The 21510-nt window shown below is 42.8% G+C and overlaps 1 protein-coding gene across 1 annotated transcript in view; it reads right to left on the bottom strand.

Moving 5' to 3' along the window:
- Positions 1-21510, bottom strand: part of LOC119952109 (ecto-NOX disulfide-thiol exchanger 2-like) — a 336912-nt gene that overhangs the window by 244563 nt on the left and 70839 nt on the right. The gene's annotated exons all lie outside the window — the stretch shown is intronic.

The raw sequence follows: 21510 nt of genomic DNA, 5'->3' as shown, positions 1-21510 counted from the left end.
CAAGTTAAAAAACATACAAACCTTTGGTAACAGTGAAACATATGCAAAGCATGGTGGAACGTGGCCAACTAACTTGACCACATTACTTGGGGAAGGCAGATCCATACTGAATCAGACGGAAACCGCCTGTTTAGTAGAAATATCCTGTATCAGCAGCCCCCAGACTATCGGCATGAATACAAACAATGGAACCAACTAACAAAGTTAAGAAAAGCTTGTGCGGTATTGTAAAGACAGAGGACAGTTGCTAAGGCATCTGGATAACATCATTAAGAAACTTCTGCCTGTCCACGAGCTGATCATGCAGCCCCAGCATGTCTAACAAGTAATTTCATTGGATCTGTACGAATCTATAATCTGTACCATTGGCTCGTGTCCAGCCAAGGTGGGCTGAGTAACTGTTTGAAAATGTATAAGTGTTTATGATTTGCCTTGTTCAGTGAAGGAGCGCATGTTGTACCCAGCATTTTGCTTCCCGCCGGCGTAATTAATAAACTGATTGACTTTTGGAGCAGACCCGAGTGTCGAATGATTCTTTCAGATTCATTCCCGCTAACAAATGGGCACAAAATTCACTCTCAAATTAAGTAGCAAAGACCAGGAAGGTTATGAGCTTCAATTTCCTTACTGAGCAAAGTCAGTTGAGCTCAATTAAAAGATATGCAGTAGGGCAGCTACAATTACTCTTACATAAAGCCAACAATGGGAAAATCAATCACTATCCAGCAGCAACCTCCGAGATCATGCCTGTTTGAATGTCTCGTGAGAGAAAATTCTCCCTGGCAGTGATGCTTTCTGTAAATGCTGACACAGTCTCATAGCTAAAAAAAAAACTGCAAGATACCAGTGATTGGCAAAACAGAACTGCTTGCTATTAAAAAATCAGATTTTATTTCAATTATCAAGGTCAAATTCACTTGTGAAAATATGTCAGCAAGTGCTAAAATGTTGCCTGTGTGCCATGTGTGTAATTGTTAATATTTTAATTCTCTCATGGGATGTGGACGTCAAGGACTAAGTCAACAGTTATGGCTCATCCCTAATTGCCCTCAGAAAAACTGCCTTTTTTTACTACTGCAGTCCACATGCTGTAGGTATACCCACAGTGGTGTGAGGAAAGGAGTTCCAGGATTCTAATGCAGCGACAATTGAAGGAACAGTGATGCCGTTCCAAGTCAGGATGGTATGTGACTTGAAAGGGAACTTGCAGAGAATATTAATCTGTTTTCATGTAAACAAAAATGATGAAAATATCAAACATTATTTAAGGACTTACATGAACTAGGAGTAGTAGCTGAATAAATCAAATGCTATAAACCAGAGGCTCTGATTTTCACTTCTCTTGTAATTCACTATTCTTATACCTAAATTGTCAGACTCTGCGCCAGAGAGATGTGCTGGGAAATAAATATGTTTAGCAAAAACACTATCAGCCTTGCCGCACCCGACTCAAGAGGCGACGAGGCCGATAAATCTCACGAAGAGGCCTTGCACATTTACTGGCATTGTCACACCTAGTGAGATCTCGAGCTGGATCACGTCCATTGAGGTCTCCCAGGTGATTGGGGAGCCCTGGGTGGTTGGACTCTGGGCAGGGTGGTACCCTGGCGCACCCTGTTGCCACACAGGCACCATGTCACTGACATCTTGGCACTCTGGCAGTCCCACCCAGTAATATCCAACCTCCCCCCCACCCCAAAACAAAATCATTAAAGTCCGCATGAGCCACCGCCCCCCCCCCCCCCCCCCCCCCCCCCCCCCAAAAAACCCGGGCAAGGGATGAGGGTGGGGTGGGCCTGAAAAGGGGGGGGGGGGGGGAGAGAATTGTAAAGCGGGAGCCCTAAAGGTGGGGGAGGGGGAGCCCTCAACAACCATTGCGTGGTCTCCGAGGGGGGGGGGGCGCTATTAGATCCCAGCGCTGATAGATCCGGCATAGACATATTCAAATGAGACTAGCTGCTCACTTGAATATGCAAATCTGGATCCAGCCCTCAATGGGTGGGATCCAGATCGAAATCTCGCAAGGCATGACAAGGCCGGTAAACGCGAGAGGCTTCTCATGTGATTGCCGGCCTCATCACGTCCCGAGTCGGCGGCGGCAAGGCTGATAGATCGTACTCAAGGTTTCTTCTAAACCAATTATCTCCCAGCACATCCATGTGGTACAGAGTCTGACATCCATCCTTGAGGGGCATCAACCTGCTCACCCCCCAATGAGCATACCCCATTATGGTCTCGCTGAGGGCACCCCGCCTTTAGAGCTCCCGCTTTTCAATCCCCCCTTTCAGGCTTCCGCAACATTCATGATGCCCCTTCATACCCCACTTCACACCACCCCCCCCCCCCCCCCCCCCCCCCTCACCCTTCATACACCCCCCTTTCATGGGCGTAGCCTCCAGGCCCCATCCATTGCCACTGACAACCTGGCCCAGTCCTTGACCATCCAGGGGAGTAGAATGGCCTCCGAGACCCCCGAAGTGGGCATCATGCTTGGTCTCCACTTGTGGAGACCAGTACTAACTGCTGTCCAGGTGAGGCCTCGCCGGTGTGGTCGGTGACTCCCGGGAGACAGAGGACTGTGGCTTCAAACTGGCATTGCATATTTAAATGAGCCATCTGGATCACGCCTGGTGAGGGTATGATCCAGATCGCACCACTTGAAGCAGGTCGGTCGACTCGCGCACGGTTCAGCGCCAGCGCAAAGCCCATTTTGGGCCTGTCCTGCGATACTCTCGCCGCAACGGGATCAGTGCTGGGCGCAATATGGTGGAAATACCTCGTCCATTGTGTTGGATTGGGAGTAATGAAAGATCAAATAAAGACAGAAAATGCTGCAAAGCATTCAGCAGGTCAAACTGCAAGTATGCAGAGGAGAAAGTCTGAATAACATTGCAGGGCTCTAACAAAAGATTATAATGTTCATTTGTTTTCCAACATGGAGACCAAAAATAAAAATTCAAAGTGGGGTTCAACAAAGGTTTGATACAAGTTTTAAATAATTTCTTTGCTCTTCAGTTATATCTCTCTGGAAATTAAGTGTAGCGCTTTACGGCCTTACCCTGCGCCGCTACTGTTGGTGGTTTATTGATATGTACTCAGAGGTTAATATGCATCTCTGCCCCATTCAGATTCCACCAAGCAGTATGTGGCCTCTTTATTCTTCCTACCAAAATGCACCACTTCATATTAATCTGTACTGAAATTAACTTAACAATTATATGCACATTCTACAAACTTAATGTCCAATAAAACAGCAGGCAAACAAGATATTCCTTTTGAATAAATCAAACTAATTCATGCAAACTGATTCACATGAGCAGTAAGTTCGCAACTCTTTCCGTCTAATCAGTTCTGAGCAGCCAAAGCTAATCAGCAAAGCATAGAAGCCCTTGCACTTCAATTAATAACTGAATTGGCATTGGAAACAAACAATCAGCCTGAGAGAATCCCATACCTCAGCTGAGTAAAATGACAAGTTGTGCAAGAGGAAAGTAAACAGAGACATTCCAAGCCAACTTTGGCACTAAAAGGAAAGGACTACACAGCAATTAGAATCCCACAAACCCCAGATGTTCAAAGTGGTGTGCTCATCTGAAGATGCCAGAAAAGCCGTCTGCTTTCATGGTGGCTCACAGCGACACCAGGCACCTAACAGTGACAGTCTGTGGAGGAAATTGCTTAAGAGTAGGAAACTGCTTATGAATTAGAAAGTCTATAACCGTTGGGGGACTAGTAAAAAGGGAAAATATTTGGTTAAATATTTACAGAGGTCATAGTGTACCCAATTTGCTGATGAAAGGTCAACTTAAAACAGGAACCTTTTTTCTCTAAACATCTATTTCATATTTCTGGCACCCGCAATATCTCCACTTTTGTGTTGCATCTCTGGCTAATCATACAAATCTTGCTCCGAACCAACAAACTCATAGTAGTGATCCCTAGCTTCATAAAAGGAGAACATAATCTTGTAAAGAAAAAGGGTCTGTACATTTTGCAAACTATGTGCAATATGAATAGACTACGATCATGAGATCATCCCCTTTATTTGACTGCTTGAGGTGAAGTTCTGCATCTTAACCAACTCCAAAGCTGTTCAAAACAATTTTTCCTGTGCATTACTGGTATTCTTCCCTGTTTGAGGAAAACACAGAATCTAATGCGCTTTTCAAGTTTCATAAGTCTATTTTCAATTATGTACACAGAAACCTACCGGCCAAACAATTGAGTTTAAAACAAAACTGGAATACACAAGTTATGTGTATAACTAGTTCTTCTTGCAGGTTTTTGAAGTGCTAAATTGTAGAAAATAGTGCTTTATCTCCTGCAAAGAAATCAACTTTAGGCTGGTCTCAGAGATCTGTAAATACCCGCCCTAAAACAGAGCCATGCTATTTATATCAATGCTATCTAGCACACCAAGCTACATCTTGGATTTCATTGCGCTCATTGGTTAAGGAGAATAGCTACTGAGGTTACTGTCTCTACAAGGCAGATTGTGGTGTTGATTACAATAACATCTTTAAAAATCATCAACATACTGGGAGAACAAAGTGTCACATCTGGCTAAATTTCAATAAAGAATGTTCACAAACATTTAATTCGAGCTCTGTTTATCCATGTGCAAATTTCCATAATGAACCTTTAACAAGATAACAATTTTCTTATTATTTACAAAAGCCTTTTCAGTTCACATACCCAAAACCTATTTTCACACTCTTAAAATCTGTGGAGAGAGAAACAGCATTCACATCAAGTTCAATATGAATCCTCTCCCAAACTGGAGAGCGGTAGAAATGTGATGGGTTTTATGCTGTTGAAAAATGGGGAGGGACAGGTGAGGCGAAAAACAGACAGGTTGGAGGGCAGGGGAGATTATATATTTTTTTGGAAAATATTTTATTAAGGCATTTATAATTTTAACACTTTTGAACAGACACCACTTTTGCTGAATATTCAGCATCTACCACCTCTGCCATCTGCCTTTTGTCCATCACAAAAAAAGTCTATCTGGGAATACACCTTATGCCATGGGAGTAGAATGAAAATTCCTTACTCCTCGGCCTCCTCGGGGCTGGTTTATCACAGGGCTAAAGAGCTGGCTTTGAAAGCAGACCAAGGCAGGCCAGTGGCATGGTTCAATTCCCGTACCAACCTCCCCGAACAGGCGCCGAAATGTGGCGACTAGGAGCTTTTCACAGTAACTTCATTTGAAGCCTACTTGTGACAATAAGCGATTTTCATTGTTCATTTCATTTCCCGAATCTCCACGGATCAACCTCTCCCCCATGTGCTCCATGAGCCACCGGAGCTCCTAAACCACAGCTGATCCCTTCCCAGACCTAGAACTCGACCGATCCAGTCTTGGATCAAGAACCATGTTGAGATCTCCCCACATAATCAGTCGATGCGAATCTAGGCTCGGAACCTTCTCCAGTACGAGTTTCAAATTCCACGTTGTCCCAGTTCGGGGCATATCTATTCACCAACACCACAGCCATTCCCTCCAGTTTCCCACTAACCATAAGATATCTACCCCACTGGGGTCAACCTCTATATTCCCCACCTTGAATGCCACCGATTAACCAAAATTGAAACACCCCTATTTTGACGTCTCACCCAGAATGGAACAGGCCCAAACCATCCCATCCTTAGCTTAATCTGATCCCCCACCTTCAAATGAGTCTCCTGCAACGTGGCCACATTCGCCTTCAGTTGCCTCAAGTCCGCGAACACACGGCCCCTTTTGACTGGCTCATTCAGTCCACGTAACCAGTCTAGTCGGAGGGGGGCCCCACCACCTCCCCTGCCGTTTAGCCATCCCTCTCCTAGGCTACTCTTCGGCCCATGTCCCACATCTCCCCTGGTCAGCCCTCGGGCAACTACCGTCATCTACCCTCCTCCTCCTCCACTTTGTAAGTCCCCTCCCCGTCAGCAATAATGCACCCGCCCACCCAATACCCCCACTTCCCCTCCAACCCCCCCCCCACTGATCTCCAGCTCACCCCCCCCCCAACTGCGCTTCCGTGAACTAGCCCGTCCGCTAGCCTGACAGCCCCCGCCCATGGCACCAAGCATCCTACCCCCCCCCAACTGCCCCCCACAAACATTAATGCAAACAATCAAGACAAAGGCAAGAAGTAAAAACAAACAAACAGTCCCTCCCAAGGCCCTAACACATAGACCCACCCCATATCTCTTAATAAAGAACTGTAAACCAGCTTAAAGGCAAAAAGCAGAAAAACGAAAAAACAAACACCAAAAACAAAGTTTCTTGCAATATCGTACATTCACTCCACTTCTCCTCCATCAAAGTTCAAAGTCCTTCTTCACCTGCCAGTCCATTCTCGTTCATGAAGTCCACTGCTTCCTCCGCTGAGCCAAAGTATTACAGGAGAGATTAAATGACAAATATATCACAGAACACAAGACAACAGGAGTGGGAGTGGGAATTTAAAGATGAAAGCTTTAGTCCAGGGTATAGCAGAATAAAGTTCAGAATTGTCTCAAAGCAAAATAGCAGAATCTGTTAATAGCAGAGAAAGTGGTCAGCACTATCTGAAAGCAAAAACATGAGAACAAGATACTCACTGACACTTGGGGGTGGGGGCGCGGTGTCACGACATCCGAGGCTACTGTGTGGTTAATTCCAACCCCACTTGACCCAAAGTCGTGATAAAAGTGAAATTAGATGTAATTTTGAAATACCTTGGCTGAGCCCAATAAACTGCCATCACCAGGTTTGTAACTTTAATACTTCGATTTTTATTATGTACAGTATGTTCTATGCGGTTATTGGATAGACATATGGAGTGCACTAGAATGATTGGGAGTAGGTTGATTTGATCTTAGTTTCAGACTAGTTCGGCACAACATTGTGGGCCGAAGGACCTGTACTGTGCTGTACAGTTCTAATTAAATTGACAGAAAAATGAAACTGACTATCTAATTTCCCTTTTCCAACCCAGCCACTTTCTAACTACCTCCACTTTCTCTCCACACACACTTATATAATGCAAGAGGAAAGGGTCCCTCCCTCTACCTGAACACACAAAGACATACACATGTAGAGGGATGAGGAAGGGAGAAATAAAAGAGGATAAATGGAAGATGATTGGCCTTTGTTTGGATGTTGAAGTTGTTTTCGTCAGCTGACTGTCCTTCCAGCATGCAGAGTGATTGAGAACCACCGTTGGGTGGCTAAAGGGGATCTCCTGATTGGAACATTCAGTCTGTGGGATTCCCACTGGGGAGTCACTTTCACTTTTATTAACCTGGGCCTTCACTCAGAAGTTCCGCCTCAGGCCTGTGTAGTTCTTATTTATTTCCAACTCCACCAGAATGTCCCCTAGCTTTACTGAGAAAAAGCAGAGTTCCCCTCACAAGATTTTAAAGAGGGTTTTTTTAAACAACTGTCCCTACCTGCAGCTGGATTGAACTTCCTTGCAGGTCAATCTGACTGTAGAGAGAGAAATGTGTTTATTTTGAACATTTAGACAGAGTCAATCAGATAATAGAGAAAGATCAGGGCAATGGCTCCTCCAGCTTCTTGATCGAACCAAAACTAAAAAACAGATGAAGCCTTCCTGTCCCTGGCAGAACACTCTGGAATATTCTGCACCAATCAGCATAGACTATCAGCTGAGAGCCCAGCAAAGTTAGCAGCTCACTGCCAACAGCGAGGTTCGTCAAAGTGAGTAATTAACGATGCCAACACATCCTGTTGGAAACCTTTTATTATTAAAGGTAAAGGCCATATTAAAGGTGTAGGTCCCAGTAATTGTCCAGGTACAAAAATTATAAAAGCCGAAACAAAAGAAAACAAAGTAAAGGGAATAAAAAGGGGTTAGAATCCTTCAAAGCTGTGAGAGTGCGGGAGAGCGTGACAGAGCGAGAGAGAGCTGTCCCTCGCCACCCACCTGTCGACGGTTAGCCAACTGAACCGACTTTCTCCAAAGCTAGTTCCCAAGATTCATTCAGCACAGACGCGTCTGATCTCTCCTCTCCAAACATAAAACCTGAGAACACTATGCCCCGACAAGCAGGCTGCTTCAGCTCGAGTCCGCTGCTTAAAGGTAAATTCCAAATTTGGGTGCAGGGACCAAAAATAAAATAAAATGGGAACAAAGAATACAGGGAGAAAAAAAAACTCAAAATGGTGGACAGAACCGATGTCAAACTTCTCACTTCTTCCAAGACCCTCAACCTCGCTCCGCTGTAAATCACTATGTAAAACATACCTCCTTAACAAAGCATACGTTCAAAACAAGCGTGTGTTTTGGTTACCTTAAAGATGTTATATGAATGCAAGTTGTTGTCACTGTTGCTGGTGCTCTGCCTCCCTCCATCAAGTACATTGATGAATGGTTTCCAGCGAGTAACATAGCAGCTGGACTTTGAGGCCAAGCAGATGCTCAGCTCCACACTCTTCACTGGTAATTCAATTCAATGAGGAGTAGTAAGTGGAACAGTTGTCAACCATAAGACAAACTGGCTATTGTACTGGCTGTGATGTCATTTGTCTGCACTTTAAAACAAGCTTTTGATTAAAATTGAACCACCAGTGAGAAGAAACAAATTGAGCCATTTATCATCTGTGAAAATTATAGCATTTGATGTGAGATGTCACGCTGCAACAAATAAATCGCCTTACAAATGGTCCAAAGGAAATGGGCAACATTGCCAGTTTACAAGTCAAAACAATTGAATAATACATTTGTAAATATTAATGATAAAGGCCTGAAATGAAGGAGGAACCCATTGAATACAATACTGCAATTCCATTCAGTTGCCTTAAAGATCTGTTCAGTATCTAGTAAGAGACTGAAAACTGGATGCAGAGGGTGTGTGCAAGTTTGTATATATTTGTAGGCAAGAAATGACTAGCAGTTTTGAAAATCTTGGTCGTTATTGACTCCCTCCCAGTAATAAATTCTTCTTGGACAGCTTTGATAAAGCATATAGTAGGCAATTTAGTCAGGCATGTCTGTGAAAGATCACCAATTCAACAGACTGCTCATATTCAATCATCAATAGCCCACAAAAAATGGGCACTTGATTGATTATACCGGTGTCACCAGATCCCAGCAGAAATTAATGCAAGTGTATATGAAGAAACAAATGCTACATTACTGCTCAATAAGGAAAGTATCTATACTAATTTCTCACAGCTTGTTTTAATTTTACGATGAAGTTGTGTGCCTAGCTCATGATATTTCAATTTTTAATTAAAATTCAATCAGAAATTATCAGGAAACTACAATAATGTCAACCCAGAGGCCACATAAATACTGTGGCTACAAGAGCTGGTCAGAAACTTGGAATTCTGCAGTGAGTAATTTAAAAACAATACTTTTCACTGTATACTAATACATGTGACAATAATAAATCAAATCAAACTTCCTGACTTCTCAGAGCTTCTTCACCACCTCCAAGGCAGTATGACCTTCAGTGGTAGTCATGTGTGTGATGGAATACTCTTCTCTTGCATGTATGAGTGTGGCTCCAACAACACTCAAGCTCAACACCATTCAGGACAAAGCAGCCAGCTTGGTACTCCACCCACCACCTTTAGCATTCACTCCTTCCAGTGTCAAAATGTGACGCAACACTAACTGCATGGGCAATGAGAGGTAAGCAACAAAGCCTTGCCAGCAATGCCCATCCTAGGAAAGAACTTTTTAAAAAGATGCATATTTCTTTATAAAATGAAAAAATGCCATTAGAAATGAATATGAAGGCTTTCATCCTCAGGCAGTTGTTGGCATTATTTTCTTCATCTATATTTGTATTTCCTTTCTCTCCTCTGTTTGCAGACTGTATGCATGCATTTCTACTGCCTCAGAGAAACAAATTCTGGAGATTGAATATCCACCTCGTATTGAATTGTGGAGCTATTTTACCAAGAATCAAGCATGAGAAAAATCAACCTATTGCAGAACAATTACCCCTCCAAACATTAACATGATGCCCAGCACAGTGCTTCACCCAATCGGTCAAACAAAAAACAGGCCAGGGGTTTGAACGCCACACGCTTCTAGTGTGCATGCCTGTACATCTGCACTTCCGCGTCGTCGCATTGATCAGCGGCACAGCAACTTAAGTCTAGGATCCTACAGGAAGTTACGGGTCGTGGATTTTGGAGCAATGGATTTTCACTATTGTTATGCAATTGAACATTATTGTCTTTGATGTCTCAAGTTCAAGACAGGCTTTAATCACCAATGGTGCCTTATCTTTAGACTCCCCTGCCCCCCCCCCCCCCCCCCCGTCCCCCCATGGCCTCCGGACTCCCACCAACGTACCTATAAGGGGGTCATCGAACCCCACCCTTCACAAGGGCAGGGCACTCCCAGGCCCAAGCCCTGGTGCGGGTAAAATGCTACCTTGGTGAGGTCATGAAAGGCTCCATATAAATGCAAGTTCATTTTTATTTCTTCCTAGCACTGTTGCTTCACAGCGCCAGGGTCCCAGTTTCGATTCCCGGCTTGGGCCACTGTCTGTGCAGAGTCTGCACGTTCTCCCCATGGCTGCATGGGTTTCCTCCGGGTGCTCAGGATTCCTCCCACAAGTCCCATAAGTCGCGCTGTTAGGCGAATTGGACATTCTGAATTTCCCCTCCGTGTACCTGAACAGGCACCGGAATGTGGCGACTAGGGGCTTTTCAAAGTAACTTCATTGCAGTGTTAATGTAAGCCTACTTGTGACAATAATAAAGATTGTTATTAATCAGCCGAAATGACTGTCCAGCTGGCTGATTTGCTGGGACGGCGCTCACCAGCCCCTGCTAACAAGGGAGAGCAGCATTTAAAACCTTTCCTGCACAGCCGACGTCACACAGCTCGCAGCCATGCTGGGTAACCATTACTGTAGTTACGTGCAAATACTGTTCTTCACTGTTTTTTGTTGTTGTTAATAAATGTTTTGTTATTTGAATAATTCATAACATGACCAACTTCTTTTCCTCACATGGTTTCATCTCTTTTCCCATATTTTTTCCAAATCGCAAAAATAAGTCATTAAGAACCGGCATTTCAAGTTTCCCTTTGGGATTTCGGGTGCCCTCACATTGAACATCAGTGGGGCTTATAATAATTATTTGAGACTTTGCTTTTTATCTTTCTGACTTGTAACCTTTTGATTACTTAATAAACTTTCTGAATTCACCATTTAAAGTGTTCAATCTTGCCATGTGTAAAACCTGATGCGATTTACAATTGAAGAGTTACTGCAAACAAGTGTACCCCATAATTTAAGTTCAAATAAATCTTAGTTGCAACACAATGTCTGGCCTTTTAAACAAATTAGGTCTAAAATGGTCACAAAAAACTTAAATAGGCAGAACATGACTCTGAATAGATCCAAGTTCCAAATTAATGTTGAACATGGAGTTTAAGATACAAGTCATTTTGTAGTTAGTTCAGTTTTTGGTCAATGGTGACTCCTAAGAATATTGATGGTGGGAGACTGGGCGATGATAATACAATTAAAAGTGAAAGCAACCTAGTTGGGTTCTCTCTTATTGGAGTTGCCTGGTATTTGTGTGGCATGAATATGATTTGCACTCATCAGTTCAAGCCTGGATATTGTCCAGATTTTGCTGCATGTGGGCATGGACTGCTTCAGTACCTGACGAGTTGCAAATGGGGATAATCACTGTGGATTCATCAACAAAATGTTTCCCCTTTGACCTAATGCTGAAGGAAGATCATTGATGAAACAGCTAAAGATAGTGGGTGGGATTCTCTGTCAGCTGTCACCGAAATTGTGGTCGGTGCCAGGGTCACACCAAATCACAATTCTCCAGTGCCTCAACAGCGGCATCAATGTGTTCCATTCCACATGCATAATAAATGGCGTTGGCATATCATTAGCGGGCCTGACCTGGTATTCTACAGGGCCTCCGTGATCCCCTGCCTCCGCTGGGGGGAATTCCCGACGGTGAGGTTCACTTGTGTTTGTAAAAATCGGGAAACAGCTGCTGCAGCTAATGAGGGGGAGAGAGAGGAGGTAGGACATCGAGGTACAATCGTGGGCTGTTGGTCCTGACACTGGCCGGGCTGGCTGAGTTTGGGGTGGGGGTGAGAGGGGGTTTAACCAAGGGATGGGCCGTGGGATCGATCATGTTCCACACAGCGCCAGTGCTAGCCCCTTAACGGTCAGCGAATTGGTCCAGGTGCAGTGCCACTTTTGTTGTCGTAGAAGTCCACTAATCCTGTCCTGGCATCAACACTTAATCTCAAGAAGGGAGAATCCAGCCCAATTTTTATAGACTAGGTCTTAACCACAAGTTTTTGAAAAAATCCAGTTGGTGACCACGAACTTTTGTTTAAAATAGACAAAGTTTGATTCAAGTCACTTGCTAAGAGAATAATGCCACAAGATCAACATAATATTAACCTTTATTCGAGTCACAAGTAGGCTTACACTGACACCGCAATTAAGTTACTGTGAAAATAGTTTGCGAAAAGAAAGATAAAGTAATTTACAATATCTGCCTCATGTTCTAACATTAACATTAATATGAAGTATATGTGAATTAACAGGCTGTGTTCAAACACTACAGTGTATCATAAATGTCAAATGTGACCAAGATAGATCCCACGGATTTCTCAGCAGCCCACCTAGACGCCAGCAAACACTGAGTCAACCAATCTCATTTAAAGACTCACACACAAAGGATTCCCGTTTTTGCCTTCAAAGATTTAGCCTTGGAATTCTCTCCAAAACTGGACTACCTCAAGGAGAAGTCACTTTGCAGGGTTTTAATCTCATCTCCTGAGTCTGCACTCCAACACCAAATCACAAACAATTCTAGCTCTTCAGTAGCGTTGAGAAGTGGACTACAGTTCCAAACGGTTACTTTTGACCGCAGTATGAAGTCACCAAACTTCTGCTGTCTTCTCAGATCTCCAGTTCTCCTGAGCCCCAACTACTTGAAGCCTACCAACTTTACTATTCAGATCCTCTTTCTTTGCTCCTCTCCCCAGTAATTCCTACTGGTGGTCTCTTTCTCTCAGAGGCTCATTCAATCTTTGATACCTCTCCCTCGGTCCCTCTTTTTGGACCATATCCCATGCCCCCTTCCCTCTCCTGGGACAATCTCAATATGGCCTAGGTCCCAAGATTAGGATTTTTACACCATTTTCCTTTAACCTGTTCAGGCAGGCACACTGGGAGCTCGCCTTTGGTCTGGAGAACTCCAAATAATGCACTGGTGCATGCGCCACCTGCTCCCAGTCAAGTGTATGCGCGAAACCTCCGTGGCATGCTGGGACCTGTAGATCCCTGGATGGCACTCGATCAGCTAAATCAGGATTCCTAACAATAGTTGGGTCTTGGACACTAAATACCTAAAGAACACCTATAGCGATGACATGTCAGGCTTGATTCCAGCCTGTTGAGGATTTACCCTGATCCCGCTGATTTCAATTTTACCTAGGCTCCTTGGTGTCACATACAATGCAATGCTTTTTTGATGTTAAAGGTAGTCAACGTTCACTTCATCTCTGGAAGTCAGCTCGGTCCAGATTTTGCATTCGAGATGCAAACAGCACTCAGCATTATTATTGAGCAAATTAGACAACAACTTCCGGTATAACCACTTACCTATTTAAAATATGGAAGTCTGGAAGTTGCTATCAAAGTCAGCCTGCTCCTCTGCAGGCTCTACCATAACAACAACTCGCCAATAGATCCACACACAATTCGTTTTGTTACTTACTCATTAATAATAGGGAAAAGTTCAGTATGATTCAGGAGTACGTATTTTTCTTTAAAGCATGATGCAATAATTCATCAAAACCTTACCACAATGAGAAAAGTAATTTTTGTATAGAGTCTCATTCCTTCAGAATAAGTGTTGTAGATTTTAAAATAAAAATTATTATTTTTTAAAACATTTTTCAGTCTCTTCTGCATTTCCCCTCTTAATTCCTGTTCATGATTTAAATCTAATTTTACTTCCTGGTAGATGGTAGACACCCAAAAGCCTGCAGAGACTTTGTGGACAGCCATCAGCATAGTGACCTGCTAAAGACATTCTTTTGTCACCGACTTCAAAATCTGGGCCAAATGAGTCTATGTCTGGATAATGGTTATAATGAAGTCTGGTTCTAGAGGAACACAAACTAAGCATCGTGAGCGGATTACTGGTGAATAAATGCCACTTGACAACGCTGTTAAAGTTTACTGTGCTGATAATTAAGGGTAAGATGACAAAGTGGCAATTAGCATGGCAGGATTTCGAGACAGAACATACCCGAGCAATTTTCCCATCAGTCGGGCAGAAGGCAGTATTGTAGCAAAACTGGGACACCTGCCTTCAGCACTATTGCCAAATTGTGGTCCGGCCCAATGTCTTTTGCTGTGGTTAGTGGATTATTGATGCCATGTTGCACTGAATTAAATTGACTGAAGACAAGCTTCTGTAATGGTGAGGCAATCAATTCTGCCAGTTGAAATTGGCTACAAATTTTTCAGGCCCTGCTTTTTTTATGCTCATGTGATGACTTCATCAGCACTGAATATGATGTTGTTAATGACACCTCTGCCTCCAATTAGCTACTTAATTGTCCACCATTCACAATTGGAAGTTCCAGGTGTCATGTGAGAGTACCTTTAAGAAATTAGTGTTTACAAATGGGTGTGTATATAAATATCTGTAGTGAGAGTACCTTTAAGAAATGGGTGGTTATTACTGCAGTGATGTCAGAGAGTGGGTGGAGCTGGGCTGTCTGACAACTTTTTACTTTCGTTTTAGGCTGTTTGCTGTTTTAGTTTTGTTTTCCAAGGTGGATAGCTGCAGTCACAGCCAGAAGGTGTATTAGAGTCCCCCTCTGTAATCTAAAGAATGTAAATCGACTCTTTGGTGTTTTAAAACAAATAACTGCTTGCAGTAGTGACTTTAACCTGATGTGCTTCTGTTTAAAGGTTTTTTTAAAAAAGTCTTCTGGATGTTAAAAGGACAACTTACGGATTACTTAGTGTTGTATTCTTTGGAGGTTGTATTTGAATTATTAAAAAGGTTAACTTTAATTCATAGAATAAACACTGTTTTGCTTTAAAAAAATACTTTCCAATTTCTGCTGTATACACCTGTACAGTGGGCTGTGTGCTCCCCATACCACAATCTATTAAATGTTGTGGGTCAGGTGAACTCCATGATACACTTTGGGGTTCTCTAAACCCTGGCCCATGACACAGGGCTGAAAATCTTTAATGTGATCCACTCCGCTCTGTCATGATGCTTTTACTGTTTGGGATGCTTGTGACTACTGTGTTTTATGTTCAACAGGTGGGCAATAATTTTCAGGCGATCCAATCATGTTGCTGACTCCTCTACCTTCGTCATTAAGCCAAGTTTGTTCATATAACTAGATGGTGATGGAAGAGCGAGGGATATGCAAGGTTACAAAGGTTACAGACTGGATGGAGTGGAATCCAAGGAACTTCCAGTTCCCTTATGGAAGTACAGCTCCTTTAGGCCAACAACAAAGTGGAATGCTTGGACAATTTGAAAATCTGACCATCTTGAACTTACCTGCTTTCAGGAATTGATTTAGGAATTAATTTTACTCATACAATCTCTTTTGTAGATATCCTCCAAATTTGGGTTACAAGTAAAAGGAGAATATCCAATAATTTAGTGATGCAAGACCAGAGGTGGCATGGATTAATGGAGAAGTCCCAATGCCACCTTTTCCACCTGTTCCCCAAAAATTAAATTTCAAAATTTGATCCTAATAATTGCTGTTTTATCTTACATGGCTGTGGTAATAAATTCAATCTTCTGGTCTGTGCAATATGATGGATGCATTGGATTATGCTAACTTGCCCTGGTATGAGTTACCTCTTTCTGCAGAACAGCAGCCTGAAGTCATATTTGAACAGGGGCTGGTTTAGCACAGGGCTAAAGAGCAGGCTTTTAAAGCAGATCAAGGCAGGCTAGCACCATGGTTCAATTCCCGTACCAGCCGCGCTGGAATGTGGCGACTAAGTGCTTTTCACAGTAACTTCATTTGAAGTCTACTTGTTACTATAAGCGATTTTCATTTCATTTCATCTAAAGCTGCAACTAACTTTGAGATATGCCCCAATGTGTGACAGCCGATACCCAATGGAATATCCTTGGATATTATAGTCTCAAGTGAACACAAATTCAAAATACACCAATGTTGGTAGATTCAAAATTAATAGTTTCAAAATCCTTACATCACACGTGCACACTCTCTCCTTGAGCAACAGTCCAGCCGCTCTACGTTCAATACGGACCTCCTGGGCATAACTGAGCTTAATGTCATCTGAATAACTTCTTAATTCCTCCAGGTAAGAGATGCCAATCAATATAGGAACCACGCTCAAGTCCTCTGCTTCTCAGGCCCCTTCCTAGCCTCATGCCTTTGTTTCATAAGTAACTACATTGGTGGCACTTTCTGCCTTCACTCCTCTGGGAATTTAAAAGTGAACTAAGTTTCCAATTTTGACCCATACCTCATTTATACTTGTGTATCTATTCCCTTGCTAGCTTCTCTTTCCATTTCTAACACAGGGTTTTGCAAAGATTATTCGTGAAAAAATAAAGTACTAACAACCAGAATTATATGCCACCTCCTCAAAGACCATCATCATTATCTGTGGTAAACTCTGGTGTTGAAAGTGGAGTTGAAATGTTATTTTTGTCTTCTGGAATCCCTGCATAAAAAAAAATTAACTTTTCAAGGCTGTGATCCATGCAAAGGACTGTGTTTTAACTGTGATTTAAAATGGGATGACGAAATAAATATAGCACTTGTTTGATTCACTACCTCTTCTGAAAAATCCATTTAAAATCAACCCACAGGAGGAAGAGAGAGAAAAAAGAAATATGCGCAACAATGCTCATAAATATGCTCAAATTGCACAAAAAGCCCAATTTTATAAATGTACAGGATCCATTTTACACCACACATATCCTAAGTGAATTGCACAGACTCTAGGATATCCAAATGAAAACTAAAATACAATTGCAATATCTCTTGAAATATTTTGTTGCCTGCATTTTAAATACCCACAATATTTGATACATGCCTGGTCTCATGAGTAGACCTATGCTAAATAGTCATTTCCTGGCAGTAGCTAAGAGCACAGCCTCAGACAGCAGGTGCAACAGTTTTTCTTCCAAGTTTTTCTTATTATAGCTGATGTCCATTTCATTCTGGGTTGAACCCAACTGTACCCAAAACTAATACAAATTTTCTGAAATTAAAATGAAAGATGATCGAGCAGCATTGCAATTTTTCATTCCAATTACTTTCCTGATTTCACCCATTCTCATGGGACACGTGTCTGCAATTTGACACCGAGCCAACCATGATTTCAATTTATCCACCCTGTAGCTTCAGATAAGGTTTGGAAGTTTCAAACCCCAATATGCCAGATCATGACAGCTGCAGCCATTAACAAATATGCTGAATAAAATCATGTAATGAAAATCATATTCTGTAATTTGGCTACAGTACTGATATTTAGGGCAAACTCATACAAAATGAGTTCCTACCCCAGAGATACCAAACATTTCAGAGATTTTGAACGAGAGATAAATTATGATAATTTCAAGGACTGTGAGTATAGCTCATAACAGAATTTAAACGATTGCAGTTTCACAGAATTTAAACTATTGCGGTTTCATAGTATATTGAAAGGGTAGATTGTTTTTATTAATATGAATGGGACAGATATATTTTGGGCACCCATTACAAAATATTATTCAAAAAAGCAGAAAATGTTCAACATTACATTCTCTTCATTCAATTGCTGAACCAAAAGATGGCCACAAGTCACAGGATTCCCAAGTTGGCTATAGTTCCTGGAAATTTCCAACAGCAGTTACAGCACAAAAGCGCAACCCTCATCCTTGTAGAACCTCGCACTTCTCGATATATGGACACATTACAATCAACAAAACGAGGGACCAAAAGACGGTTCACACACCCCCCCCCCCCCCCCCCCCCAAGCCTGGTCCTATAACAAAGGGGAAACCATCATTATACCTACAGACACACTAAAATCCATCATTTATACATAGAATTTACAGTGCAGAAGGAGGCCATTTGGCCCATCGAGTCTACACCGGCCCTTACAAAGAGCACCCTACTAAAGCCCACGTATCTATCCAATCCCCGTAACCCAGTATCGTCCATGTAACATTTTTTGGACACTAAGGGCAATTTAGCATGGCTAATCCACCTAGCCCGCATATCTTTGGACTGTGGGAGGAAACCGGAGCACCGGAAGAAACCAAAGTAGACCGTGCAAAAGCAAAGGCAGTGACCCAGCTGGGAATTGAACCTGGGACCTTGGAGATGTGAAGCAACTGTGCTAACCACTATGCTACCGTTATCGCCTGCATTGAGCAATGGATTTTGACCAGAGGCACAGAAACTGCTCATCAGCCTGCAATTGACTCATTAATGGGTAACATCACATGACCTAACTTTCCGGCCATTGGAAATTTTTAATATTACATTTCCAAACTTGCAACTCAATCTGTTTTTTTAAATTCGAGGCTGCAAACCAACCTCCATCAAGTCTGAATCTCCTCAGTCTGTTTCTCGGACGGTTTGTGCCATCGCATACAAAGTCTCTGTATATCAACCCCATTTCGCTGCATCACAACAACTTAGAATTCGGCAAAATCCTGCTCGAGCTAGCTGAACTATATCTTCTGTGAAGGAAATCTCCCTGGACTCTGACTTTCTCATCTCTGGCAATCACGTGAACTGATCACCAGTTGTGAAATGTCCTCTTTCCTAATTACTATATATACTATATTTCTGATTTAACCCAGAGAGTTTGCTGTGAGTCACTTTAAAAATTGACCTCACAATCATGGTGGCACAGTGGTTAGCACTGCTGTGTCACAGCTCCAGGGTCCCGGGTTAAATTCCGGCCTCGGGTGACTGTGTGCAGTTTGCACTTTCTCCGGGTCTCCGGTTTCCTCCCACAGTCCAAAGATGCGCAGGTCAGATGGATTGGTCATGCTAAATTGCATCCAAAAGGTTAGGCGGAGTTACAGAGTGAAGGCATGGGCTTAGGTAGGGTGCTCTTTCCAAGGCCGGTGCAGATTCGATGGACCGAATAGCCTCCTTCTGCACTGTAAATTCTATGAGTCTAATCAGAAGGTTTGGGGAGACACCGCAGCCTATTTCAAAAATTAAAAACACCTCTAGTTACAGACAGCACAAAAATAAAGGCGTTCAGTTTTGTCTCCCTCCCGTGTCTATAACACAGCCAAGATTTATAAAGCCGACTGAAACATTTCCTCATCCTGCAAAGTTTAGTAGAACCAAATACCGTGATTTTCCCTCAAAATATAGCATTTCATTAAACAAATAAGTCAGTTTGGGCTGAATTCTCCACTGCCCAACACTGGCAGCGAGAATCACGATCAGGCGGAGAATATCAGGTGTAGCAAAACTGTGAATTTGCTCCCAGTGCTGATTCTGATGTGATGGTTCCCCGCTGGCGGTGGCAGTGAGGTTCGTACCCCATGCTAGCAGCCCAATACAATCTGGCATTTGCATGGATTTGAATAAGATTACAAGGTCGAATACCACATGTTCCACCCCTCCACGGGCGTGAATTGGAGCCAGTATTTACAAGCGTGGCTTGGGTGCCATGGCAGTTGAGGGGGAGTGAGAAGATAAGAAAACTCTTGAAACGTGTCATACTGCTGGACGGTGGCTGCCTGGACCAAAGGCAGTAGTGGAGAACAACTTGGTGCCAGGTCCGTGTACTTGGGGTGATCCTTTGGGATCGGGTGGCCTGGCTCAGACCACCATTGCAGCAGTGTGTTATTTAAATGCAACCCTTTGGTGCAATGTACAGGCCCTTGGTTGTGTAAAATCAGCAGGATGGCAAACAGAAAGAGTGCCACAAAAATTGCTTTTGTGAGGGGAGATACAAGAGATTACTTTTAAGATTAAGGGCTATTAAACCTACATTTCTGTAGCCTTTCCTCAATGGGTAACGTGCTTGTATCTACATCAGACTGATGGGTGTGGGTTCACCTCCACATCTAGGCTAACACCCCAGTGGAATGCGAATATGTGGTGAGTGGAGCACTTATAAGCAGCTCTAATTCGTCAGGCTCTTCAACACAAATTCTGGCCCCAGTCTAATCTAATACCTATAATGTTTATTGGTGTCACAAGCAGGCTTACATTAACGCTGCAATGAAGTTACTGTGAAAATTCCCTAGTTGCCACACTACAGCGCCTGTTCGGGTACACGGAGGGAGAATTGAGAATGTCCAATTCAACTAACAAACACGTCTTTCCGGACTTGTGGGAGGAAACCGGAGCACCCAGAGGAAACCCACGCAGACACAGGGAGAACGTGACCAAGCCGGGAATCAAACACGGATCCCTGGCTGTGAAGCAACAGTGCTAGCCACTGTGCAACCATGAATTTGATGCCAGCAAGGCTGGGATTTGCTTGCAATTCATGTTGACAGAGATCCAGCCCATTTGTATCAACTGAATTTTATTCAGCGAAAACCCAAATTGCACGCGATTCAATTCCAGCAGGAACACTTAGTAACCCAAACAGAGAATCTAGCCCCTTTTGTTTCTTTTTACAAGTTCATAGGCCATGAAGTGGGCTTTGAGTCTCAGGTTTATTAACAACACCTTTATTAACAACTCCTAACAATGTACATATATTGTACATATATATAATAGAGGATACATGTATGGAGCTGAACCCCTCATATATCTTTACACATCTCAAGACTGCCTCTGGATCTGGGTTATGTGCCTTCTTACATCACTGTGTGGGTGGTCATATAGACTGGACAAACCACATTAGCAATAATACTGTGCTGGATGAATTCCTAGAGCGTTCAGGACTTTTTTGAACCAGTTTGCTGAGGAACCAATTAGGGAACAGGCTTTCCTAGATTTAATATTGTGCAATGAGAAGGGGCTTATTAATAATCTTGCTTTGCGGGGTCCTTTAGAGAAGAACGACCATAACATGATGAGAATACCTCATTAGGATAGAAAGCAAAGTAGTACAATCTGAAACTAGGGTCCCAAATCTAAACAAAGGAAACTACAAAGATAGTTTGTACTAGGGGTAAGTTGGCTGCGATGGAGTAATTTCATTGAAGGACATGACGGTGGACAGGCAATTGCGGATATTTAGAAACAAATACATGGAACAGTAATAAGTCCACTTCTGGTGCAAAAACAACAGCCAAATTGGCGCAACCACGGCTAACAAAATAAATTACGGCTAGTATTAGATCCAAATAGGAATTATATAAAGATGTTGAAAAACTAGCAAGGATTGGGAGCAGTTTTAGAAGTCAGCGAAGAAAAACCAAGAGATTGATTAAAAGAGGAAAAAGAGAGTAGGACAGTCAACTTGCAAAGAACATAAAAAGGGCTGTAAAAGCTTCTACAAGCATGTAGAAAGAAAAAGATTAGTGAAGACAAATGTAGGTTTCACACAGTCTGAAACGGGAGAGTC

This window comes from Scyliorhinus canicula, chromosome 17, assembly GCF_902713615.1.
Source record: "Scyliorhinus canicula chromosome 17, sScyCan1.1, whole genome shotgun sequence".
In the NCBI taxonomy this organism is placed as follows: Eukaryota; Metazoa; Chordata; class Chondrichthyes; order Carcharhiniformes; family Scyliorhinidae; genus Scyliorhinus; species Scyliorhinus canicula.
The sequence above is the reverse complement of the archived record's forward strand: the minus strand, read 5'-3'. Positions and strand labels throughout refer to the sequence as shown.